The sequence below is a fragment of the Thermobia domestica genome, chromosome 1, assembly GCF_964235325.1.
Source record: "Thermobia domestica chromosome 1, izTheDome1.hap1.1, whole genome shotgun sequence".
NCBI lineage: Eukaryota > Metazoa > Arthropoda > Insecta > Zygentoma > Lepismatidae > Thermobia > Thermobia domestica.
This window is the reverse complement of record NC_137454.1, coordinates 7,968,803-7,990,861: the sequence shown is the minus strand read 5'-3', so window position 1 is coordinate 7,990,861 and position 22,059 is coordinate 7,968,803. Positions and strand designations below refer to the sequence as shown.

Here is a 22,059-nt window from a genome sequence, read left to right as displayed (position 1 = left end):
TAGAGAGTATGAGCGTTCCTGAGTGAAAGTACAGGTTTCAGTATACTTAATACTGTTGTGTGTTTACCTTTTTTGGTTTTTGTAGTAAATTGTAATAATTAACGGTAGGGGAACAGATCTCCATTTTGTTAGAAAAAATATCACTTAAATTCTTAATAACTCCTAAATACAAAAGTGGTGATATATATTGCGCATAATAATATGAGCCTCAAGCATGGAGTCCTGAACGCCAACTGTTTTGCATTTATCGGTGTTAGAGAAAAAATCTTCTAACCATCACATGTTCTCTTCTAACTACAACATGTTCACAACTAACACCTTATTATTAATGGTAATAAAACTATGCATGTTTGAAGAAGTACGAGGTGTAACACAAAAATAAAAACAGACCGGTCCAATAAATCATTGTACTTAAAGAATGAGTTCTTCGTGACAACTTCGCCCTCAACAAAGTCCGCTTTAGCATTCACACACTTCTGCATTCGGTGCTGACATTTATGGTAACAGTTCTGGAACGAGGTTTCTCGAAGACCCTTTAGAAGATTGTCCGTTTTGGCCTGAATCTCTTCAACTGAGATAAAATGAGTCTTCATGAGATAAATTATCCCTTTAAAAATGATTTAACTTTAGGAAATAAAAGAAAAACACATGGAACCAAATCAGGTGAACAAGGAGAATACCTCATCACAGTAATGTTTCTGCTGGTCAGAAACTGCTTCTCAGATCGGGCCGTATGAGCAGGTGCATTGTTCTGGTGCAACAGCCATCCATCACTACACAACCTTGAACTTTGTTTCCATCGAACAGATTTTTCTCGACACTATACTGTGGTGTTTTGTACTTCAATGTAGTAGTATGTAGTGTTGTTGATAAACAGTCTGACCCACTTAAACATTACAATTCCATTCATATCGGAGAAGACAATTAGCATTGTCTTGAATTTTAATTTTAACATTCCTGCTTTTTTCGGTCTTGGGGATCCCGGAGACTTCCGCTGCAACAACTGCGATTACATTCTGGGTCACATCTATAACTACATGTCTTATAATATGTCACAACTGACTCCAACACATGTGACTCGTTTCATGCCTTCTAATATGTCCATACACATGTATTTACGGCACTGTTGCCCATCGAACAGAACTTTTGAAACAACTTTCGCAGAAATCTTCTTCATGTGTGTTTTGAAATACGTCGAACAGCTTCCCTACACAAGTTAACCAACCCTGCCACTGCAAGAACACTTAATCCGAGATTACCCTGGATTACATCACGAACTTTGGCAAATTTATTTCTGTAATCGCTTACCTTGGGCGCACAGTACGTTTATCATCTACCACTCTGTCTCTTCCCCATGAAAACCCCTTATGTCATTCAAACACACGTGCACGAGAAAAAGCTTCATCAACATAAGCCTCGGTGAACATTTGAAATGTATTCGTAGCTGATTTCTGAATTTTTACAAGAAGCTTGATGTTAATTTGCTGTTCTGTTTTCATATTAAACATTTTTCCACCAGTGTGCAGTTGCATGTGTTCACTTAATGACGCAATTGTCGTGATCAGATAAGTCGAAACTGGCCGCATAGATAGAGGAGGTGTGTGGGACAACGTCACCAAAACAGTTTTTGCCAACTCCATACTTTTTTAAAGTTACACACTTATTCTCGTTTTCTTTGTATCACACGTCGTATCGTTAGACATGATATTTATGTGCTTATCTGAACACAACTTTGAAATGCATTATTAGGAAGTAAGGCAGTGTTGCCAATTATTCGCTTTACGGAGATGTTCATCTTTTATTGCTGTAGATTGAAAAATATTCTTTCATTTGCAAGAGTTGTAAATATTGCATGTTCTCCCATGCAACAGGAAACATGTAATATATCTTAATGAAACAAGAACGTGTATCAATTTAGTAATCAAGAGTGGTTAAAATTTATAATAAAGAAAGGAGTATGTATTTTTTTTCACACGGCAATGTCGTCGTGTATTACAGAACAATAGTAAGAGAGTAACAAATAATACTACACCTGCAAGGCGAAAGGAAATAAGTCAAAATCGCTACTTTTCAGGAGAGAGGTTTAAAGATTTTTTAAAAGTTCAGTCGCCTACATTTATTTTTATATTAATGATATAAATGTGAAAGTTATACAGTAACATACTTGGTCTTATACAATGCTGCAGATATGTTTTTCTCTTATACTTACAGTAACAGCCTTTTACAATAACCAAAAATAAGACTTATTACCTTTTTCCATTTTTTTAGTTAATAGTTACTAATAGTGTTGCCAGGAGACGAGACGAGACGAGACTTTAGGCTGTCTCGTCTCGTCTCGTGCAAAGCATGTCTCGTCTCGTGTCTCGTCTCGAAAAATGTGCTCGTCCCGTCTCGTGTCCCGTCTCGAGAGGTTCTGTCCCGTCTCGTCTCGTCTCGTATGTCTCGTTTTGTCTTGTCTTGTCTCGTAAAAATATAACAGCATACCATGGGAACGAAAGTAAAATGTAGCAGGCTGCACGATGCTAATCATGATACAACTAAGTTACAATTATTACCCAGAACACACAAGACAAGAAATGTCACGGTAGCTACACCGTGAAGCCTTCACCTCTGGTATATGTGGTAGTCGGTTCGATCTCTGTTAGTGCCATGTGAGCTTTGTGATGGACAAACATCGAATGTATGTGGGGACCGCGGTGGCTCAGTGGTAGAGCGTTCATCTCTGGTGCTTGGGGTCTCGGGTTCGATGTCAGCCCTGCCAAGTGAACTTTGTGGTGGAAAAACATCGTGGGCGTGGGTTTTCTCGGGGTTCTCCCGTTTCCTCCCACTTTCTTCATTCCACCATTTCATTCATTGCTCATCATCACTGTCTCCTTTAACCTAACCGGCATAACTGTGGGACGTAAAGCTCAAAGATTTCATTTCATTTCATTTCATTTTTCGAATGTGTGTGTTTTCTCGAAGTTTTCTAGTATTCTACCATTTTTTTCATTCCACTAATTTTCCCATCATCATCCATTCGGCCAAAGTTGCCTAAAGGTCTTAAAAATAAATTCAAATAAGCACACAAGGCAAGGACAAATAGTTTACAAGATAATATATCTCTGCTGTTAGTTGTCTGAGGCTTCTCGACCTTGGCTTTTTTTCTTTTTTTTTCATTCTGAAACATTGAAATTTGTTTCACCAGTTTCAATACACGAATATACAGTAAATTACTCATAGGTACGTAGAAGATGAAGACACTAATGTCAAATAATGTTTACTCGACAAGGAAAGTTCGATGTAAAGGTGTCACCAACCCCGACACTATCATATACTATCAGCCCACTTGCTTTATAGTGTCTGTATATATATATATATATATATATATATATATATATAGAGAGAGAGAGAGAGAGAGAGAGAGAGAGAGAGAAATGGAAAGATATATAGATAAATGGAGATATAGATATGTGTGTACACTTTGATTTCATATATTCCAGCCTTTAGATTTCACAGTTTTAACCCATACTAATCCAAAAACTACTTTTCATTTTAGCATGTTTAGATTTGTTGCAATTATTTTTTTTAAAAAAAGCTCGGAACCAAATAATTTTATTGAGTAATGAAAAGTATTTGATTTAAATTTTATATGTTACTGCACAGTAAACTCTACTTGAAGTGCCATAGTAATGGGAGCTGAACGACACATCGGACGAAAGAATGCTTGGGGCCAGTCTTCACTTCCATAGTTCAAATCTGTTCCCATAACCGCGGCGTGTGTGCTACTATGTGGTGGTTGCCCCGTTTGTATAACAAACTCATGACAGTACACCCAGATTAGCTAGTGGTCTAAAAAAAGTTGATTTTTGGGTGGCCATTTTGGATTAAATTTTCTTATATTGTCGTGATCTATTCGCAATCATACAACGTACATCTTCATACCAAGCCGAGCAGTCTGCGGCGATAGACCATCGGCTTGAAGGTCCCGGGTTGAGTCCCGGAAGGGTCATATGTATGGATTTTAACAGCATTTGTTTTTTCGTATTATGTCAGTGGGCAAATTCGTATGGGATAAAAGGATTTCAGTCTGAAAAAATTGGAGAGAATATCCTCCCCAGGATACTTTCATGGGAGTAAGGAATTAGTAAAAATATAGGATATACATTTTATAGCAGCTTTAAAAATATGGTTTGGGTGTCCTATTTCTTTTCTGTTAATTATTGTCTTCAATGTTCGAATTTTGATCATTCTCATGATATTTTCTGATTTCAACGGAGTTCCATGAATATTGTATCAAATGTTCTTTACACTCTGTAAGAAACCATTTCTGAAGATAATTCAGGTCCTAATGAATATTATTCACTAAGAAAGGGAAGTATTCCCCTCCTCTCAACATGGAAGCAGAGGGCAATTTCACACTCTGGTCAGATCAAACATTTTCGCGTAACAAAACGAAGGTCCCCCTGTAAAACCTCTTCACCTAAAGTATTATTGTTAGTATCATAAATTTGCTGAAAGCAAACAATTTGAAGGGTTCGTCGACAATATCTCACCTTTCTTTGTCCTTCGCCCGCCTTCCAAACGAAGAGGTGAATTTTACAACGTGACTGCTGTATAATAAGTGAGCGATTGGTAAAATGGTAAAAGTGTGTTTTTATGTGTATGTGTGTGCGTGTGTGTGTGTGTGTGAGAGAGAGAGAAGACAAAATTTTAGTTGCAAGATGACATACTTCAATTGCCGTTTTCGGTTCATATAGCAAGAAGAATACCGCCACCAGAGAATAAAGACAAGCGTAGTCTGTTCTGTTCTCTTCCGCCATCTTAGCCAGAACTTTCAAATACAGCCTGTAATGAGTGTAGACCTTACTCAGTTTTCAAATTGAATAGGGTGGTGGTAGTTCGGTTTGTTGACCTTGTAAAAATCTTCCCTGTCTTTGATTTTGTTTGTCATCATTCCAGCCAGAAATGAAAAAAAAGAGAATTCCTCAGTTTACAGCAAGGGGAATTGGGGACAAGACATTAAGGATGATATTCCTGGAAGCTCATGTATCACGATTGTTTCATTCAATAGACAAAGGACACCTTTCTATGAAGGCTTTTCAACATGTTTTCTCACAAAGGGGATTTTCCTTTTGGAATCTATATGACCACTGGCAATAACAGTCCTGAGACGAGACGAGATATTTCAGGAGACGTCCGGTCTCGTCTCGTGTCTCGTCTCGTTTTCGAGACGGGACAATTAGTCTGTCTCGTCTCGTGCTTCGTGTAAAAGGGTTCTGTCCCGTCTCGTTTCTCGTCTCGTTTACGAGACGAGACGAGACACGAGAAATGTCTCGTCTCGTGGCAACACTAGTTACTAAGGGAGACGGGATGGTATAAGTCACCGTAAGAATATATCCTCTTGTACAAATTATGGCATTTTATTATTTTTTTAAAATTTTAACTTCAGTTTTCTTTATTTGTTAAGCGTTCTATATCTATTGTGACAATGTTTTTATAAAATTACAGATTTTTACATGAACAAAATTAACATTTTAAATAACTTTGAAACATGATAGAGCAGGTTTACTTGAAAAGAAACTATTCTAATTTTGAATCTTTACATTTTTAGATAATAAGTCCATTTCAATCATTTACAGCTCTTCTTCTTCTTCTTCTTCTGACTGAATAATGTCAGGGTCTGTGAATCTTACAGTTGGAGACGACACCAAAGGTGTGTAGAATCCATGATATATTGGATCTATTGGGGTAACAATGACAGAATAACTTTCATCTTTCCAGGATTTATTGGATTAGGACCTGAGTAGGTTAGACCAACCGTTGCATTTTCGCCAGTGTTTCCTCGTCGACGAAGATCCATTGTGAGAAATTTATCATCATCTCGAAGACTTGTTTTGTAGTAGACTACACCAAATTCTCTCTCGTATTTCAGCCATCTCATTTCGAGCCATTGTACTTTATCTCCTAAAGCGTTGTGATGTCTGTGGACAAGCGATGACTTTAGCAGATCTGATAATGAAAGAAATTTTGTGGTATCCATTTGTACAACTGTGAATGGTTTCTTTCCTCGAGCCATTCTAACCATCATATAGTATTCCTAAGGGACACGAATTTGAATATTAGAACTCTTTTTAGATTTCTCAATGCGGGCATGATCAGCATCACACTCTAGATGAGTATGTCCAGGCTCCAAAAATTTATGATCTATTATCTGTAAGGTTTTCTTTCGTTTGAGAGCGAAGGTACACATTGCCACAAAATTGATATTTCTATTCTGGCCACCACACATGTCAGAATATATAGTAAGGTGTTTTACTGACTCAGGCAAATTCATTATATACTCAAACATACATGATACATGTGGCACGAAGGTATAGGAGGACGAGGGTCCAATCAGATTGCAACAAGTTGCTTTGTCATCATTAAGTGAATGAACAGTTAAATTGTATGTCCATAAAAGTCTTTTGTAAAATGACACACTTGTATGTAAATTAGGCATCGGTAAGCATTGCTGTAAGTCGAATGTAAGGACAACTGATTCTCCTCCACTTCTCTTGCACTTCTCCTTGTCACTCCTCTTCATGTCATAAGCATATTCAGCTTTAAGTTGATGATCAGATAGCTGCCTTTGAATATCGTCAGTCTCACTTGAGGAACAATCTTTTAGTTTCACGTTAAGTGTGTCACAGACCTTGCACGTATCAATTCTTGGATTTTTAATGGAAAGAAATGAAAATTCTTTACGCATAAAATTGCGATAAAATGTGTAGCTGACAGGTTTTATGCTTTCAGGACACTCAGATTTGTACATTTCATATATAATTTGCATGTTTAAATAGCTAGGTAGGTATTTCTTGCTACTTCTTTGTCGTCCATAATGCGACTAACATGCAGGTAGTTTGTTAAAATGTTCACGAAGAAACAATAAACTTTCCTCAGATATTTTATTCGATGGAGTAGTGGAACCTCTTCTATCGGGAGATAATATTCCTGATACTGATTTCTTCTTTTTGTTTATAACAACATTCAAGTACTTGATCCCAATGGAAAAGGTTTTACTGAAGCAGCCTTTGCACACTTGAACTTTGTTGCCACCAGGATGAGTTAAAAAATATTTGCAAGTCACATTACGATTTCGTGGATTTTCTTTTCGAGGTCTTGAGCTTTGTTTTTCTGATATGGATATTAGATTGCCAATAAATTGAGTTTGTAAATTGTGGTCTCCGATCTTCCAAAAGTCTTGAAAAATGGTCTCGAGTTCCTCTTCTGAAAATTTTTGTAGCATCCGGAACGACACGGGAAAAGAGGTATCCTCTTCTTTCAGGGACTATACTTCCACTTGTCGAAATGTACTGCTGTCCTAAATTCTTCTTTTCATTTGCTTCCTTTTTCGACATTCTTCGCTTCTTTACTTGCCGATCTTTAGACTGCTTACTACTAGGTAAATCTTCATCTCTTTTCCGTTTACTAAATACAGTATCATTTTTTTCCGTATCCTCGTATTCTGAGTTGACACTAAGCTTTTTATTCTTGCTGTGTTTGCTTTGGGAGTCCAAAACGGGCTGGGAGAAAGATATACGTTTCTTAGTCTGTCTAACACTATCCTTATTTTGTTGGTAGAAACGTTTTCTTCCATCAATGTTTTTTTGATAAGAACTAGAATCCGAAGCGCCATCACTTTCTTCCGGGTGATAACTGGAACCAGAGTCCGAAATTAAATCACTAATACTGGAATCAGATAATTCATCTAAAGTGCTACACACGAAATTTTCTTCCATTGTCATTACTCCAGATCAAGTTCAAATCATATAAACTGAGCGTATAAGCCTTTAATTAGAAAACTAAAACATCTAAGTATGAGCAACAACAAGTAGCGACTGTTGCCAACAAATCTTTTCACGATAATGATTAAATAAAAGTGGCACCAACCACTTTGAAAATATTTAACGCACAACAATTTTACCGCTCTCTTTGATTGTATAAAGAATACGCTAGATCAAAGTTTCCACCAGTTAGCCGCTTCCCTTTTTCCACCTTGACAAACAGTATTATGTTACATTGTTCACTTTGCCGACAAAAGTAACCATAAGAACTGAAAACTCTGATAACTTATTACTTTAAGAATAACATATTTTGGTATCGTTTCAAATATAAATGCATTTGGCGAAAGGGAATAGGTCGACTTATTCCCTTTCACTGTGTAGATCTTTGAATGATACTGACTTATTCAAAACGAGAGCATGCTTATATCTCCCTTATTTATTATCGTACGAGTGCCATTTTTTACAGTACATACAGCCAGACCATATATTTCAAATTGTCAAATAAAAAAAATATGAGATGTTTTACTTATTCCCTTTTGCCTTGCAGGTGCAGTTCCTCAGAATCTCTTCAGAGCCTACTTAGATATTTTTGGATTATCTACTATAACATAAAATATGAAAATGATATTTCGATTTCTTTACTCTATAATAATTTTATTTCCACTTCATAATTTAAAATCGTGAAAGGTAGAATTTCAAAATATCGAAACTGAAAGAAACACAATTAGAAAGTAATATTGAAATCTGTATTATAAGACATCTCTCAATACACTTCCATAATGCAGATTAATCTTTTGTTCCACCTGAAATGCATGTATCGATTAGGTATATAGTCATCGGTTTACGGACACTTTTAGGTAGCACAAGAAAAGACTTTTTTCCACCTAAGATTCTAGTATCATCTTTATAGAGGAAATTCAACTCTTAACGCATGCTTATTTAGGGAAGCAGTTAGTTACTACAAATTGAAAATAAATATATTAATACATTCAGCGCACCCACACTAAAACCAAATTTCTATAATGATCCCTTATAAACAAGGATTGTTAACAACAGACAAATATCCCACCGTCAATTCCATGAGATGTATAACCCATTTCGTTGATTAATCTTGTATAAGTTTTAGTTATTTAATAATGATATAGGGTGTTTTTGTTGAGCTAGTGAAGCGCTTCATAGTCTGTAAGCGGGTGATGTGACATTTAAATGGGTATCATTAGGAAAAAGTTTTGTACAAACTTAATACTTTGCAATAGATTTCACTAGAATATATATGAGGATATGAGTAGTATTCATAAAACCAGTTTGGGGCCACTTCCTCAAACCAGGCTTTTTTATATATGAAATCCTCCAGCATAGAATCTAATTATACACATCGAAAATTACAAATCCACTACTAACTATAATACTTTAACAAAGAAGAATGCACAAAGTAAATTGAGTAATTGCACTGCGCATATGCTTTTATGACATTTAAAAATCAAACAAAAATGAACTAAGTATTTGGATATTTTATATTTAATAAATCATGAAGAAGTGTGTAATTTGTAGAGAATTAAAACAACACCAAGAGTTCTCTAGAAATGGTAATACAAGACGAGATGAGTGTAAAGCATGCCGGAATAAAATGAGCAAACAAAATGACGAAACAGAAAAAATGGGTGCGTTTGCTTATCATGTTGTAAATCCTGAACAATTATCTGAAAAAGAATTTATAGACTTACAAAACGAACTGAATTATATCAAACTAATGTTTTTAGAATTTTACATTGACTATAAGAATGGAAAAGTTCAACTTGATGAAAGAGCAAAATATCATCTTAATAAAATACATGAGCTGTGGAATAATGCATTAACCTATAAGAATTTAGACTACTATTTCAGTTTTAAGAACCATCATATCTTTATTAATCATATTAATAATAAGAAGTGCAGTGATTATATAAGTGCATTTTTGAAATGGAGGGTAAGGATGATGCCTTATTCAAATTGGGAGTAAAGATAAATAAACTACTGTCTTATGACATTTAAAATCATAAAAACTTACATCTAAAATATTACAGTGGAATCCTAAGCAAAATATTGCATCTTAATCTCCAGTTCATAAGCTTTCATTTGACACTTGAATCATGAAAATCCGTCAATATTTAGCTTTAAAAACTCAATGAGAAGGAATACATACAACTCCGGAACAGGTGAATTGTCACTGATTCATTTTGAACGATTCCAGTACTAGCACAGGACCGTCCAATCCGATTCTCCTTCTTCTCAGTATGTAATAATAACAACACCAAAACTGTCCGTCCTGGCTGGCTGTCCTAGCTGTCACGGCTACTTGTCTGTCCCGCTTTTTTCGATTCAAGATCATCACTTTGAAGAAAATTCTTGATACAAAATCTGTCCGCAAATCTCTCGCTTTTATAATTCTGAAACATATCGCATGCAACACCATCTACTGAGTAGGTGAGTAACTTATTGATTATAGCCACCTAGCTGGTAAATATAGCTAAAACATCAATGTTCAAAAAAGAAAAAGTCAGTGTCTCCAACTCAATATATTTTTTCGGAACGTTCAAGGATTTTAATTTTTCAAGATATCGCTTTAAAACATATCGGGATGAATTCACCCCATTACTAATAAATATGATAATTGTTAAAAGTGAGTTGGCAACACTTGAAGTCCCACCCCCAAATAACGTTATTATTTAATTCCTCGGTCCCTAATTAACCGATTTCAAAAATTCAAACGGTAAATGAATACTAATGATATAACCAATGTTTTAAAATGCATAAATGGTTGCATAACCCAAAGGATACTTTTCTTTTTTTCAATATCTCTACAAAATTTCAACAAATCGAAAAAATAAAAATACTACCATAATCAGAATAAAATTTTAAGACTTTTTAGGGAATAACATTTTCCCGGAAACTTAAAAATAAACCCGTAAAAAATTCCCGAAATTTTGAATTGGATATAACATCGTCAAATATTAACCGATTTTCAAAATTCAAACGACAATCAATAGACAAATAAATTTCCTATCTATTGAATGTCTTATAAATTGCATAACTCTAAGGATATAATTACAAAATTATACACTTAAAATTACAAGTTCGGATATTGATAATGAAATCATAAAAACACTTATACACTTAAAATTACAAGTTTTATTTTTTGGATTCATTTCTAAAGTAAAACTGATGTATTTTATAACCATTATCTAAATCTTCCAAACCTTCATACTTAACAAACAGCTTATACTTTTTCAAATCTTTCAATACTTGCTCAGTTTCATCATTATATCTTTGTGGTAATAACGTCTTATATTTCTCATCTAAATGTACTAAAACGCTTTGACCATAACGCTGTGTTTGAATCAATTTCCATAATGTTAGCTCGTACGCTTTACCTTTTTCTAACTCATCTATGCGAAGGAATCTCAATGCTTTAACATCATTTTTTTATTCAAATAATTAGCCATAGTTTATTTATTATAAGGAAAATGCTCGTTTTATGAGAAATTCATAAAACCAATCCTCATTTTCATACAGAAAAAAATTACAAAAAAAATTTTACATACAGAACTCAACAGTTGGATAATTATCTTTTAAACCAGTGTATTTGATTTTTATTCCATCTTTAACGATCTCATCAATCATTTTATCTGTTAAGTGTTTTGTAAATCTAGGTGGAAGAAAGACCTTAAACTCCTCACACTCAGCGAAAATGCTCTTCCCAAACTTAGTTTTAATCTTTTTCATTTTCACAATCTTATATTCTGTATTTAATTATAATTCTCTTAATCCAATAACTTGTTTTTGTTCAAGACTTCCAAGTTTATTTAAAAGCTCAATATGGCTTGACATCGTATTTATTATATAGAAAATCAATGAACACTCTTCAATTTTTATCTTTACCAAAAAATATTTAATCATTTTTTATCAATTTTGTTTATGGAAAAACTTTAATACAAACATACATTTAACTATCTAAAACTCTTCTACTACTTTCTCATTCTTAGGGTCATATGTAAAGTTCTTTTGTCCAATTAAAATCGCATAACATATAGTATTAGCAGTCACAGCTTCTGCAAAGTCTACAATAATCTTTATGTTTGTTCTCTCATTTACCGATACATTCTTCCTCTTACTACAATTAATCACATACATTGGTCTGTTATCTATAAACTCTTTAGGATCATAGTACATTTCGATATTGCCACATGTTATTCTTTTAAATGCAGTATAATCTTCGTACATCTTAAAATAATCCTTGTTAGGAATATCTAAGTTTCTTGATTCTTTCGGAAATACCTCATTCCTTCCATTCTTAAGATAGATATTCTTTACCTTTCAACGATCAAACTTACTTGCATCTGCTGTTTGTTTGCCACTTCTATCAGTTTTGGAACATTACAACTACGAAATCAGGCATATCGAATTGTCTAGAATTTAATTGAGTAGTAACATCAAACTCCAAGAAAGAACCTACAACAGTCTTTTGAACACATTGATAAGTATGGAATGAAAACATGATTTTAGGTTCTTTAAGAATATTCAACTTTAACTTGTTTTCATAATTAGATTCGTATTCAACAATAGGCATTCTTATCTCCATACTTTTTATTGTTATTTTTCCATCATGAGGAGCTGCTGCACCTGCTCCTGATCCAGTCCATTTATACAAGACATCGTTATTGTTGTTAGCTTTTGTAAATGTTATTCTCAATCCACCTTTCCACATAACCTCTTTATAATCACTAAAATCCAAGAATTAATCTTAATGGATATAAAACACTAAAGTCCTTTCTTAGACCAAGTTTATCATCTGTTTCAAATCCTGCTTGTTTTAGATATTCAACTTCTGGTTTGGAAATCTTTAATGTTCCGATAGCTGTAGATGTTATTCCTGGTAGCTCAATCTTGTCTATAACAACACCATGCTTTCTAACCTCACTTTGAGAAAAGAAGAAAGGTAAGAAGTTATCTACAAGTTTTATAGTATCATTTGCACAAAATGTTCCTCCGACTGATGCACCAACAACTACAAAAGTCATATGACAATCTGCTTTGTGTGGATGTATAAAGCCATCGCCTACATCGAAATCAAACTCAATATCTTTGTTAGCTTCATTCAAATTATTAAATGTTCTTGTGTTAGTTTTAAAACTCTGTAACTCGTAACTCTCAACACTATCCATTTATTATAAAGAAAATCTTGAAACAACGCTTTTATGGGATATACCCATAAAAGAATCATACATAATAACAATTAAAAACTTATAATCCCCATCCTAACTTAACCTTAGCATTCATAGCAGTACCAACCCCAAAAGCAGCTAATCGTTCACCAATTGACGCATCACTACTAAATGCTCTTTTCCATGCTTTACTTTCTAGTTCCTTCTCTGTAATATGTCTTGACTCTGTATCTTTATTATCTCTGTAGTATATATCATGTTCTTTACAAGCCTCATCTAATGGATTAATACCTTTATCACCTCTTTCTAATCTTTCTTGTAGCTTAGTTCCCGGACCACAATACGAAAATCCTTGAATATGTAATTCAAATGGGAGTTTATTAATCAAATCATTTACTAATCCTTTCCCAAGATTCTCATCATTCCAGAATCGTGGTGGTAATGTATTTAAGATCTTTATCAAATAACCTATACCTTTTGGATCATTAGGAATAAATTGTGAAAGCTTATTATTAATCATACCCACTATACCTACTTTCTCATTATAAAAGTTATTATTACCAGCCTTTTCTTCTCCATCTACAACTATTAGCCGATCAATTAACTTTCTCACATCATCCATCCATATATATTCTTTAGGTATCTCTGTATATTGTTTAATTCCTTCACCAGTCCTTTTAGGAGTTGGAGGTAAAGAAGGTTTAATATAATTATCCCAAATAGGCTTGATAATATTAATGTACTTAGAACCTCTATTAGATGCTACTTTTTTATCTCGATTATATTTTTGGAAGGCAGCATCTGATTCTATTATTATTTCCTTGTACTGTTCAAAATCATCATCATAATCTTCAATGGTTTTATTAGTATTCACCGTTAACAATTCCCATAGACCTTCTGCTCCCTTATAAGTTTTACCATTAATTATCAAATCATTACCATTCACTTTAACTTCAGAATTTCCTATCTTATTTTTTTTCCATCTTCTTCTACAGTTCTTATTCCAAACACACTATCATTTCTTTTACTATAATATTTCGTTGCAATCTTACCAAATGATTGTGCTGTTGTTAAAGGCTCTACTCCTTCAACTTTGTCTTTAATTTGTTTTCTCATTTGTTTTATTTCTCCTGTTATAGGCGTATCACTACTACTTGGGGAACTATCATAAGTTATCTTTTTAGGTGTTTCTAGTAGACTAGGATCTATTGAAACCGTCTTATGTACAACTGGAACAAGTTCAGTTATTAGATTTTTATTTTGTTCTGCTACTTCTATGATCTCAGTTCCTAAGTTTTGAATAGCATCAATTACAGGTTGCTCTTGTGTTTTAAATTTATCATATATACCTGCTCTTTCTTTCTTCTAAGATTTGAAGCCCTTTATCAAGAACTCCTTTAACTTGATATTCTTATTAATATCTTTCTCGTCCATTTATTATATAGAAAACGAACAAACGTCAATAAACGTAAAAGGACATAAATAAACGCCAATAAACATCAAACGTTTAAGAAGTGTTTTATCTTGTTCCTATACTTACCATTGTTTACCTTCCTTGTCATATCAATTACTATAAAACCATAATCTTCTTGCCAACATTCTGAACATATCTCTTTAAATTTATCATAAGACATATCTCCTCCAACAAACTCATTATACACATGTTTAAGATTAGTATCATCTTGTCTGAATATGCATAGGAAGTTAACGTTATCTCTTATAAGCTGTTTAGGTACTTTTGAATATGTTTGTGCAAGATAGAAACAGTCTATATGTCTATGCCTACCTCTTGTAAAGTGATTTGTAACAGTATCTTGATTTTCCAAAATGTAATCGTCAAACACTACTACAGAGTATTTTTCACATTCATCAATAGGTACAATAGAATCATTACCGCTTAAGAACGTTGCTATTTGTTTCTTAAACTTTAGTTCTGCCTTTTCAAATCGATCTTTTAACTGCTCATACTTTGGCTGATTCATGCTTTTAGAATATATATAGAAGTAATTATTGTTTAACCAACCTGGCTGTAATAAAAAATTAAATAAAAAAAACGTCTTATCACACCCAGATGAACCCACGATAAGGCATCGAATATCATCAGGTATAAGCTCTCCATTTCTTTTCTTAACTGTTGTTTCTTTTATCATCTCTTTTACATCCCAATTAATAGTTTTCTTACTCATTTATTATAGAGAAAATCGACATTTTTTATGATCTTATATCTTTAAGTTGTTCTCTGATCTTAAGCAACGTATCTTTTATATATTTGTTATCCATTTCACCATTTTATGTTATTATCATCTCTAACTGTTCTTTAAATGAGTTCATACAAGTGACAATGGTTTTATATTCATGTTTTCTTTTGCTTATGTTTAACTTAGAAGACAAACCTGTTATTATAGCACTTCCAGTTGCAGGAGACGTTGTTAATATTGAGTAAATTGTTACAGGTATAAAAATATTAAGAAATCCAGTTGTTGCAGAAAGTATGACTGATAACGTGATCAAAGTGTAGTATGCATATTTAACAATTCGTAGTTTTCTCTTTTTCTTCTTTAAACTGTATTCTAACTATTGAATAACATCTTCTATTAACTTGATTACTTTCTCTCTTGGAATATCTCTAGGTAAATCAAACTAATTCATTTATTATATAATAAATGGCTAAGGTATTTATGTTAACGAGTGATACTTCTGTTTTAAAGAAGAAACTCCATTACGAATTAGACAACAGTAGCAACTATTTAAGTATAGGACTAGTTGGGTTTTACAATACATATCTAACTCCAAACATAACAACAAAAAAAACAGTTTCTCATATGGTAATAGACAAGTTCTTATACCAGAAGGTCAATATAATTTAAAATCACTTAATGAATATTTAAAATCTCAATCCATCAACATAACATTATCAGAAGATCATTTAAGAAATAGAGTTAAAATTGAAACTGATAGTAATGATGTTACAATTGGGAGTATAGGTACTGCCCTAGGGTTTAATGTTTTTGAAGTTTTAGAAAAGAACAAAACACATATTGGAAGTAAGTTGCCAAAGTTTCATCCGTTTGATACTATAAATGTTCACTGTAATATAGCAGATGGTATGTTTGTTAAAGATACAGAATATACACATAGGGAAACAGGAATTTTAGCATCATTCAAAACAGATGCTGAGTTCAAACATAGTATTATTTACGAGCCTACTTATCCATTATTTTTCCCTATATCCAAAGACAAGGTTGACAATTTTGAGACAAGGATAAAAGATGAGAATGATTCCTTAATTGATTTTGGTGGAGCAACAACAACTGTATTTTTACAAACTAAGATTTTCTCTTAAATAAATAGGAAGATGTGTTCTATTAAAGGTTGTATGTTTAGTGTTCCTTATAACGAACTAAAGGATTTAAATATTGATCATGTATTAACAAAGAAACAACTTAACGATAAAGCCAAGAAAATTAAAGAAGGTAAAGGAATGGATTTAATTTAACTACTGCACAAATGAAAAAGATTAAGAAAGAGCATATGGGTGGTTTTATCTTTACAATTCCAGCCATTTTAGCAGCTTTAGGAGCAGTTGGCTCATTAGCAGGTGGTGCAGCAGAGATTACTAAAACTGTACTGGATGCTAAGAAGAATACACAGCCACTTGAAGAACAAAAAAGACACAATATGGCTATGGAAGAAAAGCAGGGAGCAGGTAAACCAAAGAAGTCAAAAAACTAAAACCATTGACCAACTTCGATATAGAGAGGTTGGCTAAAGAATTAAAGATAAAACAATTTAGAGGCGTATTTATGAGTGATGAACTTCCACAAAAACCCTATATAAATGAATGTGGTGTAGTTAACTTTGATAAATCAGAAAACATTGGTACTCATTGGATATGCTATTGGAAAGATAACAACATAAAGTACGTGTTCGATTCTTATGGCGGTGTTCCTCCTAAACAACTAGTAAAATATCTTGGTACCGAAAACTTATTTTACAATGACGAATGAATACAAGACTTTAGTTCAGTTATATGTGGTCATCTTTGTGTTAAGGTTTTAAATCTTCTAAATCAAGGGTATTTTTTAGTGATGTTATGTATATGATTAAAAATGATTAAGTTTAAGTACTTTTATGGTTTATTTTCATAAAAGTTTTGTTTTAAGATAAATATGGAAGCTATACACAATAGATTTTTAGATTATTTTGAGAAGCATGAGGATGAACTAGATGCACTAGTTAGATTTAATTTTAATTGGTATTTTCGGGATGTTAGTAAGATAGACTTAAAAGATAAAAACAACGCATATACAGTTGTTCAGTTACGGAAAATGTTAATACCTAAATTTTTGTATACGGAAAAAGAGTTGGTAAAGTTATATCCAATAATTAGCTTAAAGGAGTTGTTGAAAAATTATAGTTCTAGACCATTAAAATGCAGTAGTAGTAAGTCGTGGTGGTAGTAAGTCATTAACAAAAAGTAGGAGTAAATTGTGGTAGTAAGTCATTAACAAAAAGTAGGAGTACATATATTTGTGATAATTGTTCTGTAATGAATGGTTTTGTTTACAGTACTTGTGAAGGAATGAGAGCTTGCGTAAGAAAACCATGGTATGATACTATAAAAAGATTTAAGTTACAGTTATCTCGTTTACAAGCTTTACAGTATAGAATTATTCCTGAAGATGTGTTCAAGGTGTTAAATGATGAATTTAGAAATATATCAAAACATTTAATATCAACAAAAGATGTTCTAGAAGTATTAAAGAAAAACAAATACACAAAATATTATGATGATGTTTATTTAATACACTATCACCTTACCGATCAAAAACCATTAAACTTACGACATATGGAAGAAACACTTATAGACGACTTCGAAAACTTATACAAAACCTTTAAAGAACTGTATCCGAAAAGAGTATTGTTTATTAACTTAAAATGTGTATTTTACTATGTGTTGAAAAAGCACGATGTTCATGTTGATATTGATTTTAAACATTCATCTAAACAAATAGAGATGTTAAAGAAATGTTTTGAAAAATTAGGATGGACATTTTCTGTATAATAAATGTGTATGGATATATTTGGTAATGTTAAAGATAGAAAAGATAATGTTGATATTAGTGAAGAAAAATTAAAATTGTTGGAGAATTTAAATGATGTTATCGTAAGTCAACTTAGATCAATATAAACCCAATTAGAGAACGATAGAAAACGATTTGAAGATGCATTAGAAACGTTACAAGACATACATAAAGAAAGAAGATCTTCAAAAGGTTAGGATGGATACTACTAAATTGATTATGCAGAAAGAAACTGTACCTCTACTATATCGATTAAGAGCTAAAAACGTTAAGGAGCCAATCTTTAGAATATTTAATCTCTCTAACGGTTACAAATTTCTCTATAATGGGAAAATAATGCACATGGACTTAAGTTTGGATAAATACTTTTTGGACATATATTTAAGTGATACTTTGATTGAAAATATACCTTTTGGTTTTAAGAAGAATGATATAATAACGATTAAACCAACTAAATATTCGGCTATGGAAGAAGGTCAATTATTTTTCGTTGTGATGTACATAGAAAGAGAGCTTTCATAAAGACGTTTGCTATATCATAAATATGGATATTTTTGGTAATGTATCTAATGCTATTGATAAACAAGATCTTGTAACATTAGAACAGCTTGAATCAGTGAAAGAAGAGTTTAATTTATTTACAAGAAAAAAAATTGTTGAAGTTCCATGTCGATTGGCAGAAGATGATCTTGGGAAACCAAGCTTTTTGTACATAATTTAGCTGCTGCCTATAAATTTCTTTATAGAGGTAGGTTAATGCATACAGAATCGAGTTTTAATAAACATCTTATAGACTTATTTTTAAATGACGTTTTAGTTGAAAGTTTTCCATTACACTTTAATATAAATGATCAGTTTGCAATTAGACCATCTAAAGATTGTGAATTGAAAGAAGGTAAGTTATTATTGATTATTATGTATGTAGAAATAGAAAATGAAAACGAATCAAGCGATGATGATGATGATAATGTTAAAAGTATAGTATTAGGTAATGATAAATTTTAAATTTTTTTTTGTTGATTTTCTATACAATAAATAATGATGTATTGTGTTAAGTGTAAGAAGTTAACAGATACGGAGAAAGATACTATTAGAATTGAACAAACAAAGAATGGAAGATATCTAAAGAAAGGTATTTGTTCTGTATGTGGTGTTACTAAAACTCAATTCGTTAAAAAGCCCGATTGACTAGAAGAAGGTAAAGGTGTTAGAGAAGACATTATAGAAGAAATTCACAAACCATCTAGAAAAAACTTTGACAGATTAAGTGTAGTTATAAAAGGTATCAATGATCTTTGGCAAGCTGATCTTGTTGAAATGGATAGTGGAGTATTAAAAGGTGTTTCTAAATTAAATAAAGGTTATAAGTATCTGCTAACGATTATAGATGTGTTCTCGAAATATGCGTTTGCTGTTCCTGTTAAAGATAAAAGTGGTAAGAATGTTACAGAAGCATTCGAATCCATATTAAAAACTAGAAAACCTAGTAACTTACAAACTGATCAAGGTAAAGAGTTTTATAATAAAGAATTTAAGAAGTTAATGGAGGAAAATAAGATTAATCATTACTCAACCTATAGTGGTAAGAACGCTTCTGTTGTTGAGAGATTTAATAGAACACTTAAACAAAACATGTGGAAAAGGTTCACAACACAAGGGAATTATAAATGGATAGAGATATTACCACACTGGTTAGTGAGTATAATAATAGAATACATAGAACAATTGGTTTAAAACCTATAGAAGTTAATAAGAAGAATGAGCGAACAATATTGGAAAAAGTGTATAAAAAGAATGTAGGCGTGTTAAACCCAAATACAAATTAGGTTATCATGTTCGTATAAGTAAATCGAAAGGGTTATTTGAGAAAGGATATACACCTAATTGGTCAACAGAAGTATTTGTTATTAGTGAAGTTATTCCATCTAATCCACCTACATATAGAATTAAAGATTTAGAAGAAGAGGATGTACAAGGTAGATTTTAGGAATCAGAACTATTACAGACGAAACATAAGGATGAATACTTGGTGGAAAAGGTGTTAAGAAGGAAAGGTGATAAAGTATATGTTAAATGGCTAGGTTTTGATGATTCACATAATAGTTGGGTAGATAAAAGTAATGTTGTAGTGTAAATATAAATGTTTGTCTTTTATGGTTATTATTCCATAAAAGATAATTAAGTTAAAACTTTATCGATAGCTAAAATCATGGTGATAAGAATCTATTTGTATGGGTAAAAACTCTGAAAATGATTAAATTAACATTTTCTATATAATAAATATAAGTACTATGGTTAACTCGTATAATTTAAATGATATTTGCTATGAACAGATTAAAGATGATTACTGGTACGGTCTGTTTGGTGATTTTAAGTTGATTATAGATAACAGTACGGGATATTATAATGCTACTAAACTGTGTCAAGATCGTGGAAAGGAATTTAAACATTGGTTAGAAAATAAAGAATCGAAAGAACTATTAACATATATTTCCAGGGTCGGTATACCGGCTGTGGAAATTATTAAAAAAGTAGCAGGTGGTAAAGGAAAAATATGGAATGAATTAAGAGGAACATATGTTTGTAAAGAATTGATTCTAGATATATCACGATGGTTATCTCCAGAATTTTATCTTAAATGTAATCAAATCATTATCAATTACTTCGTTAAAGACTTTCAACAGCTATACCTTACTAACAACGATCAACTTCAAACAAGACTACAAGAAATAGAACAACAAATGAATGAATTACGTATAAACAATGAGAAACAAGAAAAGGAAATAAATCATCTTAAAACAATCGCAGCACCATATACTGATGATGTTTCAAAAGATAATTGTCTAATCATATACAAGAAGAACAAACCTAATGATTCTTTCCCTTATTATGCTATCAGATGTCAAAAGAGAAGTCTATATAAGCCTCTTAATGAAGCAGAAGAAAGATATCCGAATCATGTAATAATATATGAAAAGTTTAGAGATCCTAACAGTATTAAGCTATTCAACCTAATGCAGCAAGAACTAGATATTCGTAAAGGTAAGGGTAATGAGTTTTGGACGCCGCTATCAGAAGAAGAATTGATTAAAGAAATAGATTATTTATATGATAGGTTATTATCTGATAATTAAAGTAATATTAAATAATTAAAGTTACAACTTTTATGATATAATAATCATAAAAGATAATTAAGGTTAATATCTAATAATTAAGGTTACGACTTTTGTGATATAATAGTCATAAAAGGTAATTAGTTAAACATTAAACAAACCATCTGCTGTAACATCGAATGCTAAATTCAATATACCACCTAAGTCAGGATTATTACGGTATTTTCTTATTATAACTCTCCAATCTACATAATGTCTAAATAAATATATAAACTCTACAGAGTGGTGTTGAAAAATTGAAATGTTATGCCAATGAACTCTGTCTTTGAACTCAGCAATAAATCCTTCTGTTAAATTTTGAAATATTGAAATTATTTCCAAATCTACTTTGTCAGCGTAATCTCTTATAAGGTTTTCTGATAAATGTTGAGTTCCAGATAAGCGTCCCCAAGAAACTTTATCTGCATGTTCTCGTATAAAGGCTTCAGACAGTTTGTTTCCATAAGATATACCATCAAAATCAACTTTATCTATAAACTCATTAATAAATTCTTCAGATAGCTTTTGGTTATACGATACTTCCTTCCAATCAACTCTATCTGCAAATTCTCTTATAAAGTCTTCTGATAAGTCTTGGCTTCCTGAAATAATCTCCCAATCAACTTTATCAGCTAATTCTCTTATAAACTCTTCCGATAACTTTTTCCATAAACATATTTCGTTCAAATTAACTTTCTGCAGATATTTACGTATGAAGTCTTCTGTAATGTGATCATAGTTATATTCCCCCTCATAATCATCATAACCTATAGATAACCAGTGTTCATTAGTCAGTGAATCTAATATCATATCAGAC

The 22,059-nt window shown here is 32.2% G+C and overlaps 1 protein-coding gene across 1 annotated transcript in view; it reads left to right on the top strand.

The window, feature by feature from the left end:
• Positions 1-22,059, top strand: part of LOC145665892 (chymotrypsin-like elastase family member 1) — a 144,107-nt gene that overhangs the window by 93,915 nt on the left and 28,133 nt on the right. The gene's annotated exons all lie outside the window — the stretch shown is intronic.